The following is a 22,850-nucleotide window of genomic DNA, read 5'->3' as shown; positions in this document are numbered from 1 at the left end:
AGCACGTTATTATTACCTTGAATTTTCTCCAGCTCTCAGACCAAATGTTTCATCTGCTTGGTCAGGATTAAATGTCCTTTGCTCTTGACTTTTGAAGATTTCTGGTCCAGATTGCACACCTGGTATGTTACTGCAGTTTTCCTTTAGAGAAGCTAAGAAGAAATTTACTTTGTTGAAATGTAGCACTACAGGATAGGCTTTTATGAAAACCATTAAAAAATATTCTCAGAAATAAAAAAAAATACAGGTTGCCAAATTCTGCTTATGGAGAGCTGGCATGTTCTCTGCAGTGACACTGTGCTCCCCACCCCCAGTATTTTACACCAGTAGCATGCTGCAGGCCCTGTATGGTAAAGGTGGTTATTCACATTACACCAGAAAAAGAAGACTTGCTCACATGTGCTGCCCTTGTTTCCATGTTTCTAAAAGGTCCCTAAGCCGAGATTCACAGTGGCTCCAAACCCCCAGATCTGGAAAGGAATTGCTGTGGGAAGAAGAACAGGCAGAACAAGTTGAGATGCCCCAGAGATTTTCACACATAACCTCACCTACAGCCCTACTCTGTAATAAGAGTTTTTGAGATGAGGTATTGATAATATGTTAGCACCATAGGAATAAAAGGAATAAAAACTTAATAAACATAACAACCCACATGCCTTCCTTTTTCCTTCAGTTGTGAATCTCTGAGAGACCAAGGGAGTCACAAATTGTTTCTTGAAGAGCAAAATTCACGGAGTCTGAACTAAGGCTGTGTACACATTTCCATGCACCTTCTCTCCCCACATCCTCATCCACTCGGGATCTGCTCTTCCTCACTCTGCCACTTCCAGTGACCTCCTGCAATGGCTGCCCTCCTGCCAACTGTGCCCCATCCCTGTGCCTGCCAGGTGGGCAAGACATTGGCAGCAGCTCTGGCTGGCACAGTACCCTGGGTGTGCCAAGCCCAGGTGCTGCCAAGTGCTGGTACTGCAAAGGCTGAGCAGAAGGAGGGGCAGCTGGATGCTCCTTGCCTGCCCCTCATCTCTTCCTCCCTGGTGGCAGCTCAGGATGTCTGTGTCCTCCACCATTCTCTCCAAACTGGTTTAAACTCAGTGAGTCCAAAGATGCCAAAGAGTCCTGACAAACAGGCACAAATGCAAATAGAGGCAGTAAGAGAAGTCTAATTTCTTTAGGACATGAGGCGAAAGAAAAACGCCATAAAAAGGATGACAATTCTATGAGAAAAAGATTTTGTTATTTGTGGGATAGCTGCATTTCACTGTTTTGCTATATGAAATGTTACATGAAATTTGACCACTTCCCATAAAATCAACAAGGTGTTTCATCTTTCCACTTTAAATAAGAAAATATTTCTAATTTACACTTGTAAATGAAAGAAAAATGCACCCTTTATATTTTTATGGACAGAAAGACCATGGCACTGGCTACAGAAAAAGTGGCCCACTTCTGAGTGAATTATGTCCTTTGAATTCAGTGAAATAGAATTACCTTATTTTTTCCCATGTTTGGACAAAGCTCAGATAATCTGCAGCCCTTCAAAAACATAGGCACATGAAAATAAATCCTTAGATACCCCATAATTTCAGATAACCCACAGAGACAGGGAGGCCATGGAAGAAGGAAAGCAGGCTTTGTGGGAATCATGGCAAAGGACTATTAAACAAAGGCTAGACTTTGCCTTGTTTGTATCTGTTTATGGACAAATTGTACAGTCAGGTAATAAATTCTATCAATTGCCATTTGATCAACTACAGTTCCTTGACCATTTCACCCCAATTCCACTTATTGATTTCATGTGCACTGAACTACTTCCAACCTTGCCACTCAAACCAGGATTGCTGGGTACAGCACCCTTACAGAAGAGACAGTCACTACATTTTGGAAGAGGACAAACCCTCTGCAGTCCCAATTTCCCTGAAAATGACCCCATATTGGCTCCTGCACTTTTCAGATGAACCTTAAGATAATGTCCATCAAATGACAGATATATGGGGTTTTAAACACCAGTCAGGCTTAATCTGGCACAGCTTTAGTGATGCTAAAAAGTGTTATGATGTTTTCTGCATTTGACTTTCTAGAAAGTCAAATCTCATTTCAGCAAATGAAGACAGGCAGAACAGTCAAGGATCACCCAAATAAATGCAGAACAGTCTGAGTATATTGACAGCATAGCATTTGGTGACATCTTTGCTAAATTTTTCTCTTTTTCCTCCTAATTTCTATGTGGTTTTAGTCTGTTGTGAAGCCTGGGCATGCTGAATGCTGCTGGAAGTGTGAAGGGGCAGTGCTGGTGAAAGGGCCTGGGGGCTTGGCCAAACTCTGCCAATTCCTTTCTCTTCCATGTCCTAGTCCATTTCCACCACAGTATTTATACTCTGAAATACTTGTAGAGATTTGTCAGCTCTTTCCTTGTAAAGCAGTTACCTGAAGGTGGGTTGATCCTTGCTGGATGCTCTCCCACTTGTCTTGCCAGCATGGAGATCATTGGGATAGAAGGTGGCCCTCTCTTCTGTTTATAATTATTTCCATGTGAGAGTGCCTCCCTTCATTTTCTCTTATGCCAGTCCCATGAAAATAATGTGTGGTAACCTCTGTGCTACAGGGAGGAAGTAGCATTTTCACTAATTATGTTCTGGTTTTAATGATGTTACATTCTGTTAGAATAGTTTAGAATATTTTATATTTATAAAATAAATTTCTATTTTACTACAACATACAACCTAATCCACTGCACTGAAAAGCCTATGCCATGTACCAGAACAAAGAATGCAGGTTTAAAACCCCAGCTATAAGCAGATCATGTAAAATCATGATATGCAGAACTTTAACTTACAATAATCATAACATCATTGCCCACCTTGGCAAATTACATCACCGACTACAGTTTAAGCAAAAATTGCCAAGTGCATCTGTATTACATTTGTCAATCTGTTCAACAAGGCTCATTTTAATTGCTTTGAGACACCACAAACACTCCTATATAACAAGATCTGGCATATTCATATGTGTATTTTAACAATTAAAGATGTGGCATGCTTATGGGAAGTGCTGAGGACCTCAGTGCTTACACTGCCATTCCCCCCTCAAGGCAACACAAAGTCCTTGCTCAAGCTTGTGAGTGACAAAATGATCAGTCTGACCTGGATGATAAATTCAGGTGTGTAATTCCGAGTGCATTTTTCTATCCCACAGCTGATCTTGGGGAAAACTTCCTGATGTTTCGCAAATTCTTGTGAAAACAGTTCACGTTTTTCACCCAAAATGTTCTTGACACAATTTGAATCTTTCCTCTTGGTTCTACTAGGAGGCCCCCTCCCCAGCAAAGCAAACCTGTCATCTTGGTTCACCCCTTTGCCAAAATGCATCAGAAGTGCAGAGGGTGGGAGCAGGAGGAGACCAGCAGAGGATGAGGACTCAGTCAGGAATCTCAAGAGAACTTTGACCATAGGTGTCCGTGGGACCTGGTGGGCTACATCCAAGGTTGCTTACTCTAGTGGCTGCTGCCAATGGAGGTCACCCTCTGTTACCTTTGAGAGGTCCTGGGGAGGAGGAGAGGTCCTAAGATGACAAAACAGGAGATGGAACAAGTGGCTGCTGCCAATGGAGGTCACCCTCTGTTACCTTTGAGAGGTCCCGGGGAGGAGAAGAGGTTCCTAAGATGACAAAACAAGAGATGGAACCTGTGGAGAAAGATTTTCCCACAAGGACAATCAGACAGTGGTGCAGCTGCCCTGAGAGGCTGTGCAGCCCTCCATCCTCAGGGGTTTCAAGAAGCAACTGCATCAAGCCTTGAGAAACCTGGTCTAACCTCAGAGCTGGCCCTGCTCTGAGCCGAGGTTGGACCAGTGATCTCCTGAGGATCCTTTCAATGTGGATCATCCTGTGATCACAGGAGTCTGTGGTAATGGAGCCTTGTTTATAGACTCCATAAAGAAAGATCCTGGTTGTAGGTGGTATCACCAAGAATAAGAGATGCAATTTTGAGCTTTTTTGCTTCCCCTAAATTTAAATTGTCATTAAAAATGATGGATTATTTCAGCATCCTTTTTTTGCATCACCCAGATATATTCATGTATATGCACATCCTTATATATAGAAACACAGATCGTCTGTGCATTTTCCCCTGTGTATTTATCCACTAAATGCATGTTTTATAATCCTCAGTGTTTTGCAAGGCTACAGGGTAATCTGCTTCATTCAGTAGTTACTCTTGCTCAGGAAATGCACAACAGCCACAAATGCTCCACAGCTTGGTTGCTGGGTAAACTGTAGCTCATTTGTATTCAGCACACTGTGTAAAAGTGATAAGAAGCCAAATACTCCTAGGAAACAGCACAAATGAAATACAGCACGCAGGAGGCAAAGTATTTATAGAAACAAAATATCAGCATTTTCCACACATTTACACAAAGCAATTTCAGTCTTTTCATAGGAAAAAAAGAACATCTCTGGCACTCATTTACTCATTTCCCTGCAGTCATATATTTTGGCCAAAAAGCACTGACTACATGGAAAACCTTCAGGTCATAGCAAATTAAAGATCAATGACAACCTAAAATAGATGCTGTCATATTTTCACTCCTAACATGTCTTTGCAATAAGAGCATTGTTTTAGCAAGTAAATAACGTGACATTTCTGCTTGAATGGGATTTTAGCATTGTGGCTGAACCCTGTCCGCAGATCCCAGCCTGTTATGAGAGAAGGAATTATATCTGTGTTTAACTCCTTGGGACCTCTGAATTGATTCACTGAAACCCATTAAGCGCAAGACAGAGGCTGCCCATTGGAAAAGCAGCTGACCACATCTGCCTTTGTGTGCACTGCTCAGCCACAGGTTCTGTTTGGGGTGGGGAAGCCTTGCTGTGTCTGCGTGTGATGCCCACTGCAGCCCTTGAGAAAAGGCCCCTGTGCCACAAGCTTCGGGTGTGCTCCAGGGAAATGGGGAAAGGACTCTCCCCACTCGTGTCACACTGGCTACACTGGCAGAGGGAGAAGCAGGTCAGGCCAGGTCTCCATTGTCCCCCAGTGCCTGGTGTTGCTGCACAATCCCCTCAAGCCACTGAGCACAGCACCCCTGCCACTGCTTGTGACACCCAGCTGACACTTGTCCTCTGTCTTTGAGAGAATAGGTGGGAAGAGATAACTGTTTTTCAAGTGTAGGTAATTGATTCTTCAGTCTGTCAGTGACGTTTTGAGACTCTGATTGTTACGTGTCATCAGCCCTCCTGTCTCTCATATAGCCTTATGAGTACCATTAAGCCTATGCCATAGTTTTTATGGACTGGAGCAAAACCACAGTTATTTAGTAATTCCACAGTAAATTAATAGAATAGGTAACTTTTTTTTTTTTGCATTAAGCTTAGAGAATAAACACCTGTGCAACTATTTTCAAGTACTATTTCCATTTAGCTAACATGTGAGTGAAGGCTGGGAGACTGCACTAGTTATACCTTCTCCTGAGATCCCTTGGCTTTAATGATTCCTATTTGTGGATTTTGGGGGTAGGGCTTTGGAAATTAATGGAAAATATATTAAAAAATCCCATCTGAAGTGTAAATTTAGCTTTTGTTGACATTTTATTGTTGGAATTTTCATTTTAGGAACACTGAGAAACAGGAAAAACAAGAGAAAATGCTGAAACTGTCTAGGACAAAGCAAAGAAATAAAACAGTGGAAAAAAGCATCTGAACTTGGAAACAGCAGAAAGACCTAAAAATGTCTTTTTGTTGCCATAGTGTACAACTGAGTCAAAAATATTTTAGACAGAAATTGTCTTCTCTATTAGCAGAAAATACACTAAATTTAATGGTACTAAGTTATCATTTGCACATCTCTATTTTAGCCTCTGTTCTCTTCAACCTTTACCAACATTGAATAAGCAACTAAGCACATAGTGGTCAGTCCAGTCCAGTGATTTATAAAGAGAAAAACAAGGCTTGGACAGCAGTGGAGACTGTGCAGCAGGAGCCACAAGGTGCTGTTGTGTTCATAGTTCAACAAAGTATTTTCTTGAATCTATACCTACACTCACAAAGTCTGCAGGTAAAACAAAGACATTTACAAAATGTATTCCTGCAGAACAGGTTTTGTGCTCTACACCAGCCTGCAAAGCTTCAAATCTGTTCTTACCTGGCAAAGGATTGACAATATGCTCCAGTTCTAGACAAGCCTGAAAAACTGGAATAAACTGGGGTAAAAAAGGATGCATTACAAAATGTATCAAAAGCTGATCCCAAAACAGCTGCAAAGCAGCAAATCTAAAACCTCCTGGCCAAAAATGTGGAGGCTTTGCAAGTTATTCTGTTTAGGGGAAATTAGTCCTATGTTGTTTCTAACAAAATTTCTGAGCGCTGTTCCTTTGGGCACTGGAGGGATTAAGAAAACAAAGATAGTCTCTGTGCTTCTAACAAGCCTTTTCTAGGCAGCCTATTTCCAAAACTGCCTTTCTGGTCTTGGGATCATACTTATTTTGGGTAGGTCTGGCTTTCTGTTCAGTTCTGTGTTTTACTCTTCCATTACATCTATAGTCAAGGATCAGAAAAGTTTCTCTTCACAGACCATTTGTTTTCTTCAGTGAATATGTCATACATTGTATCTGCTGTTGATAGCAAGTGAAAGATGTTTGCTTCACCAATTTCTGTAAAACAGATAGGTTTGTATGAAACCTACCTGAGACATAGATGAATATTCATGCTCAGGACATTTGTTTCACCCTTCAAGATGCTTACTGATTTACTGACATCTTTAAAATTAATGTGTAGGCTCATTATGTTTTGGATCATATGGCTAAACCGATCCGGTTTCCCCAGAGCTGTAACAAGGATGTCAATGTTTCTCAGTGTGTACCCAAACAATATCTCTTTTCCTCATATCAGATTTCTATTTGCCATGCCAGGATCCTTTTTATTTTTCAATACTCATAAATCATACTCATGCAACAAAACAATTCCTTTTATTGTGGAATCTCCTACAGGGTCAGCAAGATCTTATCTAGAGCAATGAACACATGTTAGAAGTTGCAGTTTAGGAGTTGTACTTTTCAGTTAAACTCAAAAAGACAGGCTGGGAAAGTAAGGTTATACCTCTCTGTACAGGGTGTAGGTGCAGAGCACTGAAACTTCAGTAATGTATCAGATGGACCTTGGAGGACACAAGACACTTCCTTGCCACAGGCGGGAGGATGGATCAGTAACAAAAACTCAGGGTAGGCTGGAGGGAAAATAAAGAAAACCTGACTGAGAGATGTGAGACTGATGATAGAGGCATCCCTTCTTGTGCCTTGTCTGAAGTCAAACAGGCTGCATAGCTTGGGAATTTGGGCATCAACTACAGAATATGGTTTTCAATACTGAGGTGGCTGCTTGGTAAATAACTTCATCGTTGCTCAGCTCTGGTGGGTCCCAAGGTCAAAAGGTGCCCATGTCCAAAACTGCCCAAAACCAAGGATTCCAGATCAGGCATGCTTAATTCAAAGGTGACACAGAAATGGGGTGTTTATTGGCCTCTGTCCCCATGAAAGCCTTGAGCCACTCTATTTCCTTAAAGCATAACAAGGGATCAAGACCTTCAAGAAATGCAGTTCTGGACACTATTTTTAAAACATTATGGTAACCACCATGTTCCTCCCTCACACAATGCTTTTCTGATCATCATTCAAAGAGGAAATGACAAATCTATTCTCAGTATTTCCCCAAAAGATTCCCTAAGCCCCAGGGAAAGAGTCTTACCCTCAGGCTTAGAGTCTCCTCCTCCCTGAAAGGAGGAGAGATGTACTTCATCCTTCCAGGTGTGACAAACAGAAAAAAAATCCCCTCAACATACATTAAGCAGAGCAGAAGGAAAAAATAGCTTGACAACCTTTGGCTTCATAACTCGGGAGGTAAAAGAGCAATCTTCCAAGGATGCCACTGCTCTCCAAGTGCATGGCACAGGTTCCCCAGATGAGGCCCAGCCAGGGGCCTTCCATGGTTCTCTGCACCTCCAAGTGAAGCACTCCAGCCCTTTGGACATGTCGGAGGGCTCAGAGTATCTACACCTTTAAGGTCAGAAGGACTATTGGCAGCTACTTTATATATACTCTAGGGGCTACGGATGACGTTCAAAACAGTCAGAGAGCAGAGGATTGCATGAAAGACTTGGGGGTGATGGTTGAAGCAAATCTTAACGTGAGCCAGCAATGTGCACTTGCAGGCCAGAAATCCAAGAGAATCCTGGGCTGCATCAAAAGGAGAGTGGCAGCAGGTCAAAGGAGGTGATTCTCCTCTGCCACTCGGCCCTTGTGAGACCCCACCTGAAGTACTGTGTACAGTTCTGGTGCCCCCAGCATAAGAAGGGCATGGAACTGTTGGAGCAAGTCCAGAGGACCATGGAGTTGGTAAGAGGACTGGAGCACTTCCCCTGTGATGACAGGCTGTGAAGGTTTGGGCTGTTCATCTTGGAGAAGACTGTGTGGAGACCTCATAACAACCTTCCAGTAGCTGAGTGGACCTGCAGGGAAGCCAGAGAGGGACTTTTCCTCAGGAGCCATACTGATAGGACGGGGAGTAATGGGCACAAATTGAAAGAGGGGAAATTTAGGTTAGAAACTAGGAAGAAATTCTTTACTGTGAGGGTGGTGAAATACTGGAACAGGTTGCCCAAGGAGGTTGTGAATGCCCCAACCCTGTCAGTGTACAAGGCCAAGTTGGATAAGACCCTGAGCAACCTGGTCTAGTGGGAGATATCCCTGCCCCTTGCAGAGCGGGCTTGGGACTAGAAGATCTTTAAGGCCAATTAATCCCTTAACATTCTATGATTCTAAAATGCTATAATGTGAAATACTTTTTTTTTCTTCTTTTTTTTTTTTTTTTCCTGGCAATTAGGAATCAAGCCTCTGGGGATGCAGTCTCTTACCAAAAGTGTTCTGGCCTAGATATACCCTCTAAGAGTCAAGAGGGAGACAAGGGACACGGACAGACTGTACTGCAGGGGTGCTGGAACCAGCAGCTTTCCTTCTCTTACAGGGAGGCTCCAGACCCAGGCTGGCAGAAGTACCCCACTCAGCATTTGCTTAGAGTTAAGTCTATTGCTTTTTATAGGCAGCACTGAAAAAAGGTCTTACCAAAGCTGTTACAAATGCAAACATGCATCCTGAATATCATAGCTATGAGAGGAGGTATGTTGGTCTCCAATGTGGAGGCTTGGCTCATGTGGTCCCACTGGTCCAGCTGTCACTGGCACTTTCTGGCTCCTCCATGGGGCTCAGGACAACATAAAGTGTGATGCCAACAGCTGGATAGTGATGAGCCTTGCTCTCCCCATCAGTGCAAACCTGATGTCATGGCTTCCATCAGGAGAATCATCACTATGATAACTGCAAGCTGGAGTTACAGGATATTGCCCTGAACTAGTCACTGGAAGCAGAACACACCTATCAGTTTGAATTCTGAATCAACAAGCAAAAAGGATACCCTTGCTTAAGATAAAAGACTGGTATCACCAGATCTGCTCTATACCAATTGACAGATTTTGGTTTTTCTATGACCTTTTCCTTTCTTTAAGTTTTTGCTTCTGCATTCAAAAGCAGAATTTTATACAAGTTCTAGTAAAGATGACTTTGAGTGAAAATGATTAATTTGTTTTGGAGCACTGCTCAGACCCATTTTTAGAAAGAATGGAAAAATACAGTCATGATAAAAGAACTTTGAATGAAGACAAAGGTAAGCTCTTTGGGAGTGCAGCCAAAGCTCTGGGCGTGGGAATCACGTTCCCAGAAGTTCCTGCTTGACAGCTGGCTGCAAAAGACTGGAGCATGGGGAAAAACCAGAGACTGGTGTGCAAGAGCAACTAAAGGTCAGAGCAGCAAAGAAGGAATATGAAAATATGAGATCATTCTGTTGGGAATCAACGAAAGGCTTTGAGAAAGGAAATGAGGCAGGAGAATTTGCCTGAGAGACAAAACAAGAAGAATCTTGCATTGAATTCGGAAAGAGTAGCACCACCTATTGGTGACCATTTGGGGTGGCAAAATGCTGGCATATTCCCAATTTCACTTATGCAGATAAAGGAGAAAAGCTGCTGCTACTATGACATCTGTTTTTATAATGGCACCTGAAATAATTATAAAGATGGGAATCTTAGTTGCTCTTCTTGTGGCATAGTTGGTGTCAATCCTCAATAATGCCCTAAGTACTCAAAAGATGCATAGGTTTGAGCTTAAAAAGACATGATTTGGCCAGCATTATATCTGACCTAATTTAAATTAAAATAAGAGAAAATCCGCAGAAAAACCTTTCTCCTGTGTCTCACACTTACCAGTACTTAAAAATACAAGAAAAACTCTCCATATGCACTAACAAGCATCAGAGTGGAAAAGACTACAAGATAAATATCTGTAATAAAGAACATGGTGCTTTCCCTCCAAAGTGTCTAATCAATCAAAATGTATTTTGCTCTGCATATTTGCCTATTATATTTGCTGACTTGTGTGAGTAAAGCTAAATATTGACAGTCTTGTGCTTTTTGGGAAAGAAGGTTTCAAGTAAGGAGCCATCCATCATAGCATCAGCACTCTTAGGAGCTGTTTAGACATAAACTAGGACTCTTTGGGTTGTTCTAGGGGCCCTCAGTTATTACTTATCATTGCTATAGGAATGGTTACTGGATGGTTACCCTCAGTAAAGGGGTTTCTATCCCAGCACATGTAGCTTGGATATGGTGCAATTAATTTGTCTAATTCCCTGTGCCCTTCTTCTTTACTTTTTTTTGTTGTTTGTTGTTTTGGTGCTTTTTTTCTTTTATGGCTAGCCTGTTAGAAACCTCCACTCACAGGAAGCAGACTTGTGTGCAGTTCAGACGGGTTAAACACTGGTGGGAAAGGCTAATGTGGAGAGAGTTGATTAAGGTCCCTCAGGAGCTGCAGTTGATGCCCAGGTTGTTGCCAAGTACCAACAAGAGCCTCAGCTGTCCCTGAAGTTCACTTGCTGTTTGTCAGCAGCTGGTAGGATCAGGCCACGTTCCTGCAAGCTCTATTAACATATAATTGGATATGTTCAATGGTGTTCCCAAAGAGCATTGTTTTATCTCTTGCTTTAGTTATCTTTCACTCATTTAACAGCTGGTTTAATGAAAGCTACAGGCAAGGAGGAGCAGTTCTGCTGGGGCCTGCTGCGCGATCAGCCCTCACACCCACTCAGGCTGGCCTGAGACACAGAGGCCACAGCTCACATCTCTGTCTACTGCATCTGCATATCACTTTGGAGGAAAAGCAGCTTAATTTCTTTCTGTTTGACATTTCTGAATGCACTGGTTAATTCTATCAACATTATATTATATTATATTATATTATATTATATTATATTATATTCTTTATCTACAATACGGTTATGTATAAAGTGACAATATGGTTATGTATAAAGCGATAATATAACTATAACATAAAGGTATATAACTAAATTATTATCTGGATTTTAGAAAAAACTTGGAAAGGTACTTATATACTGAAAGTGTTCTTGGAAAGTGTGAAATCTCAGGGGAAATTTTGTGTAGTAGGGATGAATTGTGGCTTAGATGAACAGGACTTATGGCACCTGTATTTTAATGATTCAAACTACTCTCTAAGTAGGATTTTAAAATAAAATATGTCTTAGAAATTACCAGTTTGGATAATGTTGGCCTTTGCTGAGACTTCGCAAAGTAAAATTGAAAGCAGACCTCAGTAACAACCTAAGTTTGGGCAAAAATTATCAACTCTGGAAAACAACCCAAATCTCTATGTAGAGATGCAGCATATGATGCTTCTGTTCTGCACTCTGTGTGTTAAAAATAAAAGATCTATCCTGATATAGAACAAGAAAGAGAATGAATGTTTCATTCTACTAACTGATAGCACTGAAATTTTTCCTGACAAAACCTTATTTTCGACACCTAGTATTCTGGAAAGCTACAAGTAACAGCTTACAAAAGAATAACATTTTATAATGTTGACAAGTTATTTGCTTAATTTTCAGCAACTTGTATTACATTTTCCTAAAACCATAGACTTCAAAGGTAGGATTGCTAGCATGCAAGAGGCTATGTAACTATAATTGCTGAGATATTATTTTTAATTATTTGAACTATCTGTTAACTTTTTTGAAAACTAACTTTTTTTTTTTTCTTTTTTTTCTTTTTTTTTTCCCTGGCAGTGCATATTCAATAAAGAGAAAGCAGCAGAAATTGTGATGGCTCTCTTCACTGCTCCTCCATCCTTCTGGTAGGAAATCAGAGATCTTTTCTAAGCTCCTTTCACCTTAGGCAATTTGAAATAATTGAAGAAGCTACCTAGTCAAACCCAGTAGCTTGAAACTTGGGGGCTGCTGATTTTATACCCATATATTGCCATAATGTGGTACTTAGTCTTGTGGATCCTATAGCATGCATTATTCAGGCAAAAATGTATTTATCCTTGTTTAAGTAGAAAACAGTTAAAAATGGAAGATTTGAAGCAATCTGCCTGTGAAAGAGAGAGAGAGGCAAGGACAGGGATAGTATGTGTACTGAGCTACCTGTCTTGTACCTCACACTTTGACCTCCTGCTTGGGGCTTCTGAGAGAGCCAAAGGGCATAACTGGCACAGCTACATGGAAGGCAATTGGCCTTTTGAGGAGATCCTGCTCTCTTGTCCTTGTTACCTGTAAAATGGGAAAGATCCTTACTCAGCTCCATCTCACAGACTGATGAAAAAATCCATGCTTTCCATTTCAGGCTTTGGAGACCTCAGGCAAAAATAAAAGATACATGTTGTACATGTTGCAAGTGTTGTACAACCAAAATGATAAAATAAAGAATGAAATAGAATGTTTAAATGAAAACATTTATGGGGGGGTTTTGTACATGCAAACACTGAGATCAGCTGTCCCCTTTTTATGCCACTGTGAGTTTCTGTTGGTCTTTTTGGAAGGACTTGAACCAAGTCCCTGCTGACATATGTGTTCTTAGTCTGGACCAGTGACATGATCAGTCTTCTGAGTCATCCTTATGCTTTCATGACACAGTGCTTGCACTGCTATGTCTTACTGAGACTCACAGATTCCTAAATACAAATGCCTGTTACTGTAGAGTAAGGCAGAAAAACAGGAGCAGTTACAATCCCTGCACAGAGCTGCCACATAGGACACATCACCGGGATATAATTAAGCATGGGGCCACATAGCAAGACCCTAAACACAAGATTTTTGCCAAGGAAATCTGTTTCTCTCCAGCCAGCACAGGGGTGAGGAAAAAAGAAAGGACCTACAGCACTGCCCTGTACATGAAAATAATAGCCCTGCAGTGTAGGAACAACAAAACCAGGGCAAACAGTGGGGAGGGGAAAGTTGAAGGCACCTTACAATTTAATAAACTCATGCCTGATTAATAAAGGAGCAAAAGCAAATGCAAGAACCTTACAGGCCTGCCTACACAAAGAACTGGGGAAAAGCCTAAAGGCTAATCCCTTCACAAGCCCTTACAGTTCTTCTACTCCTCACTGAGTTTAAGACCCATTTAAACATTATCCAAACAATTCCAATCAGCACTTTATGGACATCAGCTGCAGCCATGGCATCAACATTAGCCCTGGAGGCAGCACCACTTGTGTGTCCTCCTCTCACAGACCCCACCTTGACTGAAGGCAGAATGCAGCAGAAGGTGGGATGGAATCACAGAAATTCAAAGCAGCAGCATGCAGAAAAATAAATTTGTAAGGTAAAAAGCTGAAGAACACACAGGCACTATAAGAAAAAAAGCAGGGGATGATAGCAACCTGGTAAACTGAAAAAGGAGGAGGAATGACAGATTTCCAGAATGGGTAAGATTGGAAAGGATCACAGTGGGTCATTTGATCCAAACTCCCTGCTCAAGTGGGGCCATCCTGGAACACATGGCACAGGATTTTGTCCAGATGGTTCTTGAGTATCTCCATGGAAGGAGTCTCCACAATCTCCTTGGGCAACGTGTTCCAGGACCTCGTCACTCACACACTCACCTGGTCATGAGTGTTAGGGTTGAAGAGGCCCAGCTCCCTCAGCCTTTCCTCGTAATAGAGGTGTTCCCATCCCTTAATCATCCTCACAGCCTCTGATGGACCTGCTCCAGGAGCTCCACGTCTCTCTTGCACTGAGGAGCCCAGAACTGGACACAGCACTCCTGCCCCAGGGCTGAGGAGAGGGGCAGGATCACCTCCCTCAGCCTCGTCCTAGGGTGACGTTATGATGTTTGTGTCCCCAGTTGTGTGTTCTGTTTATGATGGATGTTACATCCTGTGCCTTCAAGACTGGCTCTGAGAGTGAAGGCGGGGAGAAGAGCAAGCACAGAGTTTGTCAGCAGCCTGCACTCACTCCTCCACATTCTGCTGGACTGTGTTGTCTGGGCATGGATGGGGCAGAACACAGCCCTCCTTTGTTTTTTAGTTAGTTTAGCTAGCTGAGGCACAGAAGTCTGCCCTGGACTGGTTTTCTTTCCCTTTTCTTGGAACTGTTTGCACCCGCTCCGGATCAGACCCGGGGAGCACCGAGAGCTTTCACCTTGTGGCCTACCCGGCCTGCTCTGGGCAGCAGCCTTTCCCTGTGCCAGAGGGACTGATAACAGAGCAACCACCCACAGCAGAGATTAGTTTAGCTAGCTGAGGCACAGAAGTCTTCCCTGGACTGGTTTTCTTTCCCTTTTCTTGGAACTGTTTGCACCCGCTCCGGATCAGACCCGGGGAGCACCGAGAGCTTTCACCTTGTGGCCTACCCGGGCCTACTCTGGGCAGCAGCCTTTCCCTGTGCCAGAGGGACTGAGCAACCACCCACAGCAGAGACTGAGCGACTTTCTGAGTTTGTCATCTCTTCAGAGGGTGAATGAACTTTGTCATGTGGTGCTGCTAAGTTTTTGTGCTGGGGAGTGCTTTGCCTGTTAAATAAACAGGGGTTTTTTCCACTTCTCTCCGAGGAAATTTTTCCCGAACCGGTTGCGGGGAGGGGCCATGTAGGTTTGCTTTCTGTGGGGGCCCCTTTTGGAGGTTTTCTCCCAAATTTGCCCTAAACCAGGACAAACCTGCTGTCAGTGCTCTCCCTAATGCACCACTGGCCCTCTTGGCCACAAGGACACTGCTGGCTCATGGACACTGGGTGTCCACCAGGTCCTTCTTTGCAGAGCTGCTTTCCAGCAGTTTGGCCCCAAGCATGTGCTGCTCCTTGGGGTTATTCTTCCCCACGTGCAGGATCCTGCATTTGCCTTTGTTGAATTTCAAATGGTCCCTTCCTGCCCATCTCTCCAACCTGCCCAGGTCTTCCTGAAGGGCTGCACAGCACTCAGGAGGATCAGCCCAAAGCTCCTCCCAGCTTCGTGTCATCCATGAACCTACTGAGGAGGCATCTGAACATTCATCCAAATCACTGATGAATAAATTAAACAGTACTGGGCCCCATATTGAACCTTGGGGGACACCACTTGTGACAGGCCTCCAACTAGACCCTGTGCCACTGAGTATGACCCTCTGGGATTTGCTCTTCAGCCAGTTCTCAATCCATCAGGAAGGAGAACTGTTAGAAGAGTGAGAAGATTTATCATTAAAAATACCCCTCTGCTCTTCCCAACATGTTTATTTTGAGAACACATTCATTGTGCACATGCAGCTTATCTCTACAGCTCAGAGAAAGAATAGATCAGTTCTCTGCTGTCACCTTGACTGATAGACAGCTGTTGCTGTGGCAGAGTGACAGCTGAAAAGCCATGTGATTGATTCCAACACCGTCTTGCTCGATTGCAGCTAACAAGAGGCTTGTGTTCACTGCCTTTATTGAAGTGATTTCTTCTAATTGTCTATTTAACACATTAAAAAATACTGGGAGATACAGGTCAGTGCTCCAGTAAGCTGCTGTTCGGGCAATGTTTCCCAGGTACAAATGAAGATTTGCTTATGCTCAACACAAAAGCTGAAGAGAAAAAAATTAATGATCTTATCAGGTAAAGCAGGTGTTGTGGTCACACCACCAAGGTCACTAGCATTAACAAAACACTTTGAAAACAGAGCTGTGGCTTCTCAGCAAGGTGCTAGAGTCTTGTAGAGATAATGTACTCAGCCTCGAGGGGAAAAAATATGATGCGCTAACACTCGCTAACAGCTGTTAATGGCAGAGAATTGTGGACAGGAGAAGGATATTTGACCTACCAGTCCTTTGGAGGAAGATGTAAACAACTGGCTCAATTCCCCACTGCCTTGCCCCTACTATGGCCTTCTATGCTTATGCCAAATAAATGCAGCATATATGCTAAATGCTCTCACAGAAAAAGAGCTGAGCTTTGCCACCACTTGCATGGATGTAAAAATCTACAAAAACTGCAAGGTAGAGGAAAACTAGGGCGTGCAAATGCAGGGAGAGGGGTTTATGCAAGAAGAAAGCAAATGGGGAGACTCAGAAATGCAGATATATAGCAACTAAATGAAGATGGCATCTTTTAACTCTGTTAAGTGGTGCCCCTGGAGTCCTGAGTCACTGCTACTACCTTCTATGACAAAAATACATTATTACTGTCTCTGCATTCTGAGCCCCTGGCAGGGCCATCCCATCTAGGAGAGAGAAAACACCACTCCCTTCTCCATCAGCAGACTGGACAACCCAAGGCCAGCTGCACACCTCACTTCTGCCTGGCTGACACCTGCAGGAGGGCCACCGCAGGCCCTGCCTCACTTGGCAGAGCAATGGCATTTCAGGATGAGGAGCACAAGTTGTGCCATCATCCGAGCTCAAACACCCTCAGGTCGTGCTCCACTCCACCAGCAAATCCACACGTGCCTTACAGCCTTGCTTGAGGCAGCAGCAGTGTTTCACTCGCCATAACTTTAAATACTGATAAGGGTGTAGAAGCAATAAAGAAGCATTTATACTGCCCATTGCAGTGCAAAAAGAGATGGAAAACTACTTACTTGTAAATGAGCATATGGATCCAGAAGTCACTGGGTGAAGCCAGCACCAGACACTCTGAAGAGCCCACAATGACCTCCACTTTCTCAGTGACACAGCGTCACTGAGAAATATCTCCCTTCAAGAGGCTTTGGATTAATGAGGCTGAAATTCCTAAGCATGTCTCCAGAGATAGAAAATGGACTCTATGGGGTCCAATGAAAACATGCACTGCTAGGTCAACATGAGGTACATCTTTTCTGAAGCTCGAAGTGCTATCCTTTGGCAGATTTAGACACAGATTTAACATTCAACAGTAATTTTTACAAACCAAACCAAAGAGAAAACCAGAGCGTGACAGTTTGTGCCATCTGCATGGGATATGAGCATGAGTTTTAACGACACTAGTTAAAACATTATTTTAAAAAATTATATTGAAATCCATTTACTGATTACAAACCCTCTACCAAAAAAAAGCTAGTGGCATGTGCACTTGCACCTGCTGCTGTTTTGTGCTCCAGTTGACTTCTTGCATAGGAGGTTCTGCATCAGTGGGGATAGCAATTCACTGGTAGGCATCCTTCCTCCTTTCCCATCCTTTTTCTGCTGCACTAGTAAAGCAGTCTAAAAAAAATACACCCAAAATTACTCAGTGGGGTGTAGAGGGCAGAACAGAGTACTGGAAATACATAGTATTAGAGAGTGAAATGAGAGCTATATTTGGCAGTATTCTCTGGTGCTTGCACTGTGCAGGAGGTCAAGACTTGACTATGCATACTCTGATCCTCCTGGAGACTCAACACCTCCTCAACTGCACAGCAAGCATTTCAGGCTATTTCTATTTTTATGAACTTTCTAGACACTTTCCTCATCTTCCATATAAAAATGTGTCTTCACTGTATCCCAAGCCTCTCCACCCACTAAGCTGTTTGCAATTCCTCTACCACTATTGAAATAGATGCTGTATAGAATCAGAAGCCACAAGAAAACAATGAGTAGTAAGCAGACCTGTATTTAATTAAGAATTTATACAGTATGTTGCAATTTTTTAAAATACATTTCTATAGAAAATAACAAACATATTTTTTTCCCTCAACAGTTACATTTCTCGATTTGACATATTGTAGACCAAACTAAGCTCTTTTCCCTTCCGGAGTTCCTCAGACTTCAGAAAGTTGCAGGTTTAACTCGTCAACAGTAGTTGTGTCTGCAAACTAGTTCTACTTCACACGTGCTTGGCAGCCCAGTATCAAATCAAAGCAGGAATGCTTTCCCCTACTGGGCACCGAATTCTCCTGCAGCCAGAGCTGAGGGCTGCACCCATGAACTACCAGCTGAAGTAGTGCACCTTGCCCCAGTGCCTACAGAGGTAGCTCAGAAATAGTTTAGGTAAGGGACAAGAATGGCTGCAAACATTCATTCCATGAGTTTCCATAGCAGTAGGAGCTTTATACGTCGCAACAGCCAAACACATATAACCAACGTACAAAGCTTCAAAAATGTTGGAGACCTTGCTCCTTTTTCCTGTATTCTGGCCATGTGCTCCTCTGGTACACTTCAATCACAAGAAATTTACCTCAGAGTTTTTGGAGAAAACAGATCAGGAGTAATGCTACATGTTCATTATTCCCAAGTGGTGTGTTCCTATTTGGGGTGCCCAGAAAAAGATCAATAACATACACACACCTCTGCTGCTGTCGCTGTACATATACATGACCAATGCCTCCCTCTAAACAGCACAGGTGTTAGACAGCAGCCTGATATTTGTAGCCCTTTGAGAACACGTAATAGGAACGATAGCACCCAGCTGAAACTCCTCTATTCTTTCTATTCACATTACATTAAAAATCAAACAGTTATAATTCTGCTATAACCAACTCAGCCTGGATTAAAATACAGGATCTAAAGGCAAATTAAATTTCACCATCCACATTAAGAAATCAATTCAGCTTCTGAACTGGATCAGCTTTGAATTTAGTTGAAATGCAGTTTGATGAAAGACTCCTGTTCAGCAGCAGATATAATTATCACACCCATCTTAATTAGACCACGAACTTGACTTTAGGATCCCCAAAGGAGTATTGAAAGCTTGGTCCAGTTACACTGAATTTGGTCCAGAACACTGAAGCTTATCCATCAAGATAAATATATTACCAGTTCTTTGATACAACAGATGCTTGATGAGTAATGGAGCAAATGCCTTTTTAACTATGGTTTTTTAAAAGGATTATTAAACTGCACTAAAGTGTATGCTGTTATCTTTGAGGGGAAAAAAGTATAATATATGAAAAACAATTATTACAGAGCACATAGAACACAATTTTTCAAGCACTAGTTTCAGAATTAAAAACATTTGAACAAAGGTTTTCTGTGGAGTGTCACTTTGTAACCAATTAAAGGCTTTAAATAGCTATTGTTTAAAAAAATTGTCAGTTATAGAAATTGTTTTCCCTTCAGATTCCAAATCCTGTCAGACCACAGTGATTAAAATGTTACATTAAAAAAAATCTAATCTCCCCTTATAAAAGTAAAAGCAGCAACTCAGTTTTTAAAGTATCATGAACAAAAGGCTGTAGCCCATCTATCATTCACATATGGATCCATGTAATGATTCTTCAATTAGAATTATTATCTGTACAGCAGCTGAAGACTGAGAACTGCTGATACACTGCAGATGAGAACATTTGCTAGTCTCTGGGCTCCAGCCTTTCTTAAAAAATGATGATCACACAATATAGATTGCTCGGTTTATATGTGTATTAAGCTGCAATGCCAGCATTTACATTTGCAACATTACAATTTTGCTTTCTTAGGCTCAAGAGAATTTGCTGCATCTGGTAGATTTTATTTGCTTTGTATCTTAGGCAATTGTTATGAGCAAAGCACAAATAGGCAATATTATTGCTCCAAGTCCTTTGTTTTGTTGATTATCTCAGATACTACTAAAAAAAAAGTAAACTAAGAGTGGGCCTGTGAGATGGGTCATTCAGTGTCAATTCACTTGCACTCTATTATCCCAGTGCTATTTTTATAAGGCAGAGCCATCTGCTCCCTCATTTCTTCCACCTGTATAGATCCAGATAGTCTTAAGATGCAACATCAGAGGGAAAGAAAAGCATCTCACACAACAGTTGTAGGCCCTGTAAGGGGGGGAAAGTCACTTGGGTGATTCAGACTGCAGCACCCTGAGCAGTCCCTGCCTACCCTTGCCCCCTAGGTACATGCTGGGACCTAGAAGATGATGGAGGAAGGTAGATACACAAATAATAGCTGTGAGACAGCCTTACTAAATGGGCATCTTTTCTTGGTGTTTCTACTAAGGATTCCTGCTCCATGAGCCCTGAGTATGTTCTGGAGCCCAGGCAGCCCTCCCAGATGTCTCCCTCATAATGCAGAAGCTGGAGGCAGCAAGTTGGCTCCTACAGATATCTGAGCCACATGAAAGCCTTTAGTGATGTGCTTATTTAGAGATTAGAAAAAGGACTGCAACTCAATTAAGCTTTTCTACTTCACTGTACAATCTTGGAGAGATCTTCATAGATGGCAAATACTGCTAATGCATTCGTTATTTGTTTTACGCTGCACAGTTTGGCCACTGCCATCTTTCACAGGACTGCTTTTAGGGGGCAAGAGCTGCCATAGCCATGAAATCTCCCTGTAACTGTTACACAAAGGAAATGAAACCTCTGCTCATGGGTACATGCTCCAGTGTTATTTCACTACTTTATTAGAGACATTACTGAATAGAGACTAAGAAATTTATACCCTTACTTGAAAAATGCTTTTTATCCTCTGCTGAATCTCCTGTTTCAAATATGCTGTAAAGAACCATGTCTTCTCCACTTACTTGGAAGGATATTGCCATTTGAATTACTTAAAATTTCCTTACATTTATGTGACCTTATAGAATGGTTCTGTCTCTAAAAAATTAATATTAATTAAAACTGAAGACATTTATGGGGATAATGCAAGAAAACAAAACTGAAAACTAGTACAAAAGCTTACCAAAGCAATGTAACATGAATACTTAGTTCAAGAGTTCATACATTGTGTTGGGACACATTTCTCAAAATATTTTAGATTTTCTCACTTCAGGTGGCTTCCCTAAGATCTGTGAAGAACTGGAATGACCCAAATTAAATTTTGTATTTGTTTTCAATTAAAGCCATCATCTTATTTTTTTTTAATAAAACAGATTTAAGAAGTAAAAACTAGAAACTACTTAGGCAGTACGAACTCTTGTTCAGAGCTTCATTGAAATTTTCAGCTTTGATTGAAAATGGGAAACATTTCAAAGACAAAAAAAAAATTAATCAAGGAAGCAGTTCAATCTGTGTTAGAAGTGACTGAATTACTTTCAGCAGACAATAAATTATGAGACCAAAAAAGGCAGAAATGTCTTCCTCTCAGAGAAAGTAAATGCTATTTTCTTTATTCAGAATCAGGATACTACTCATCAAAATGCTTATTTTATCTGCTATCACACATCTCCCTAAACTCTTGTAGTAATAGTGCTAATATTCATATTCTGTGACTGGTCATCTAAATCAACAGTTTATACTCATTCAGGCAATATCAAAAACCAGGAAGAAAGGTATCACTAAGGTGGTTTTCACTGGCTGCTCCAATATGCAGAATACTGAGGCAATAAGGTGAAGAGATGTGGCTCCAAATTTTATGGAAGTTTTACTGACTGGAAAAACTGAGGTGTTGCATAGTCTCGTTAAAAGAAAAAAAAACCAAAAAGGGTGGGGGGAGGGAGAGGAAAAGGGGAAAGAGAGAGGGAGAGTGAGAAAGAAAAGACAGGCTATTTACATCTCCTTACAGCCACAAGGGCTCAGTGGCCATGCTACCTGACGTGTCTCCTAGGATGTGTTTGTACAGCAAACAACAATGGTGACTGCAGTCTGGGGAGCTGTACCTGCTCCAGCTTTAATCAATCTCATGTGTAACTCCAGCAATAACAATGTGGAACCAGCAGTTCAACTTAAGCTGAAGATAAAATGGACCTCATTAAGTGAAAGCATCTTCATGATGATTAGCACATTATTAACTCCCACATACTAGCATCATCTCTTGCATGAATTAATTTGAATGTGCTGGACAATCTCTCAAAAGCACCACTATTTTGATTAAGTGATTTACAGAGGGCTCTGAAGGATAGATGTCTCAGATCCCACCCAACAAAGTAACTAAAACATTTCCTGACACTTAGAACTCACTAATGGTGGTATCCTGAACAACACTACATTACAGACAGACAAAAAGTCTTTGAACAGTATGTTAGGGTTTTTTTATGCTTACTTTGAACAGTAAATTAAATAGAAGCTATGTACAATGTAGTAACCACATTTAAGAATAACAACAAATTTTGCAACCTGCAGCACTGTCACCCCGGTGATAGGGAACCTTTGTCTGAGGAACAGAATCTGAGTCTATTGTTTGCTTAATGAATTCAAATTAGCAACTGCACAGATCCACAGAAGTAACAGTGCCAATGGCAAGAGACACTACAAAAATGGAAGTATATCTATTTCAACAACAGTGGACTAAAAATGCCAAAATACTCAGGTCTCACTGGCTCTTAAAACTACATTACTTCTACATGGCATTCCTCCTTTCCAGTGAGTTTTTGATCTGATCACCCTATCACATCAGAAGAATGAAAATAAAAAAAACAAAGCCAAAACCTCCCAGTGACTGTACCTTTCACTTCACAACCCCTGACATTCAGTATTAAAGCTCCTTTGGGCTGCTGAACTATGTAAATGTTTTCAAGAGCTGAGTACTGACAGGATATGAGGTACTCTAGGTTCCTCTTTGCCACTGGAGGCTGACTAGTTCTAGGTAGTTCATGATAGGTGAGAACACCTGAAAAACATTACTATTCCAACTCTGTCATTTACCCACACAGACTGAACACTGTATTTAGTAAGTGCTATCCCAACATTTGCATAAATCTT

This window comes from Passer montanus, unplaced genomic scaffold, assembly GCF_014805655.1.
Source record: "Passer montanus isolate IOZ18808 unplaced genomic scaffold, ASM1480565v1 scaffold13, whole genome shotgun sequence".
Classification (NCBI taxonomy): domain Eukaryota; kingdom Metazoa; phylum Chordata; class Aves; order Passeriformes; family Passeridae; genus Passer; species Passer montanus.
Note: the sequence above shows the minus strand (reverse complement) of the source record.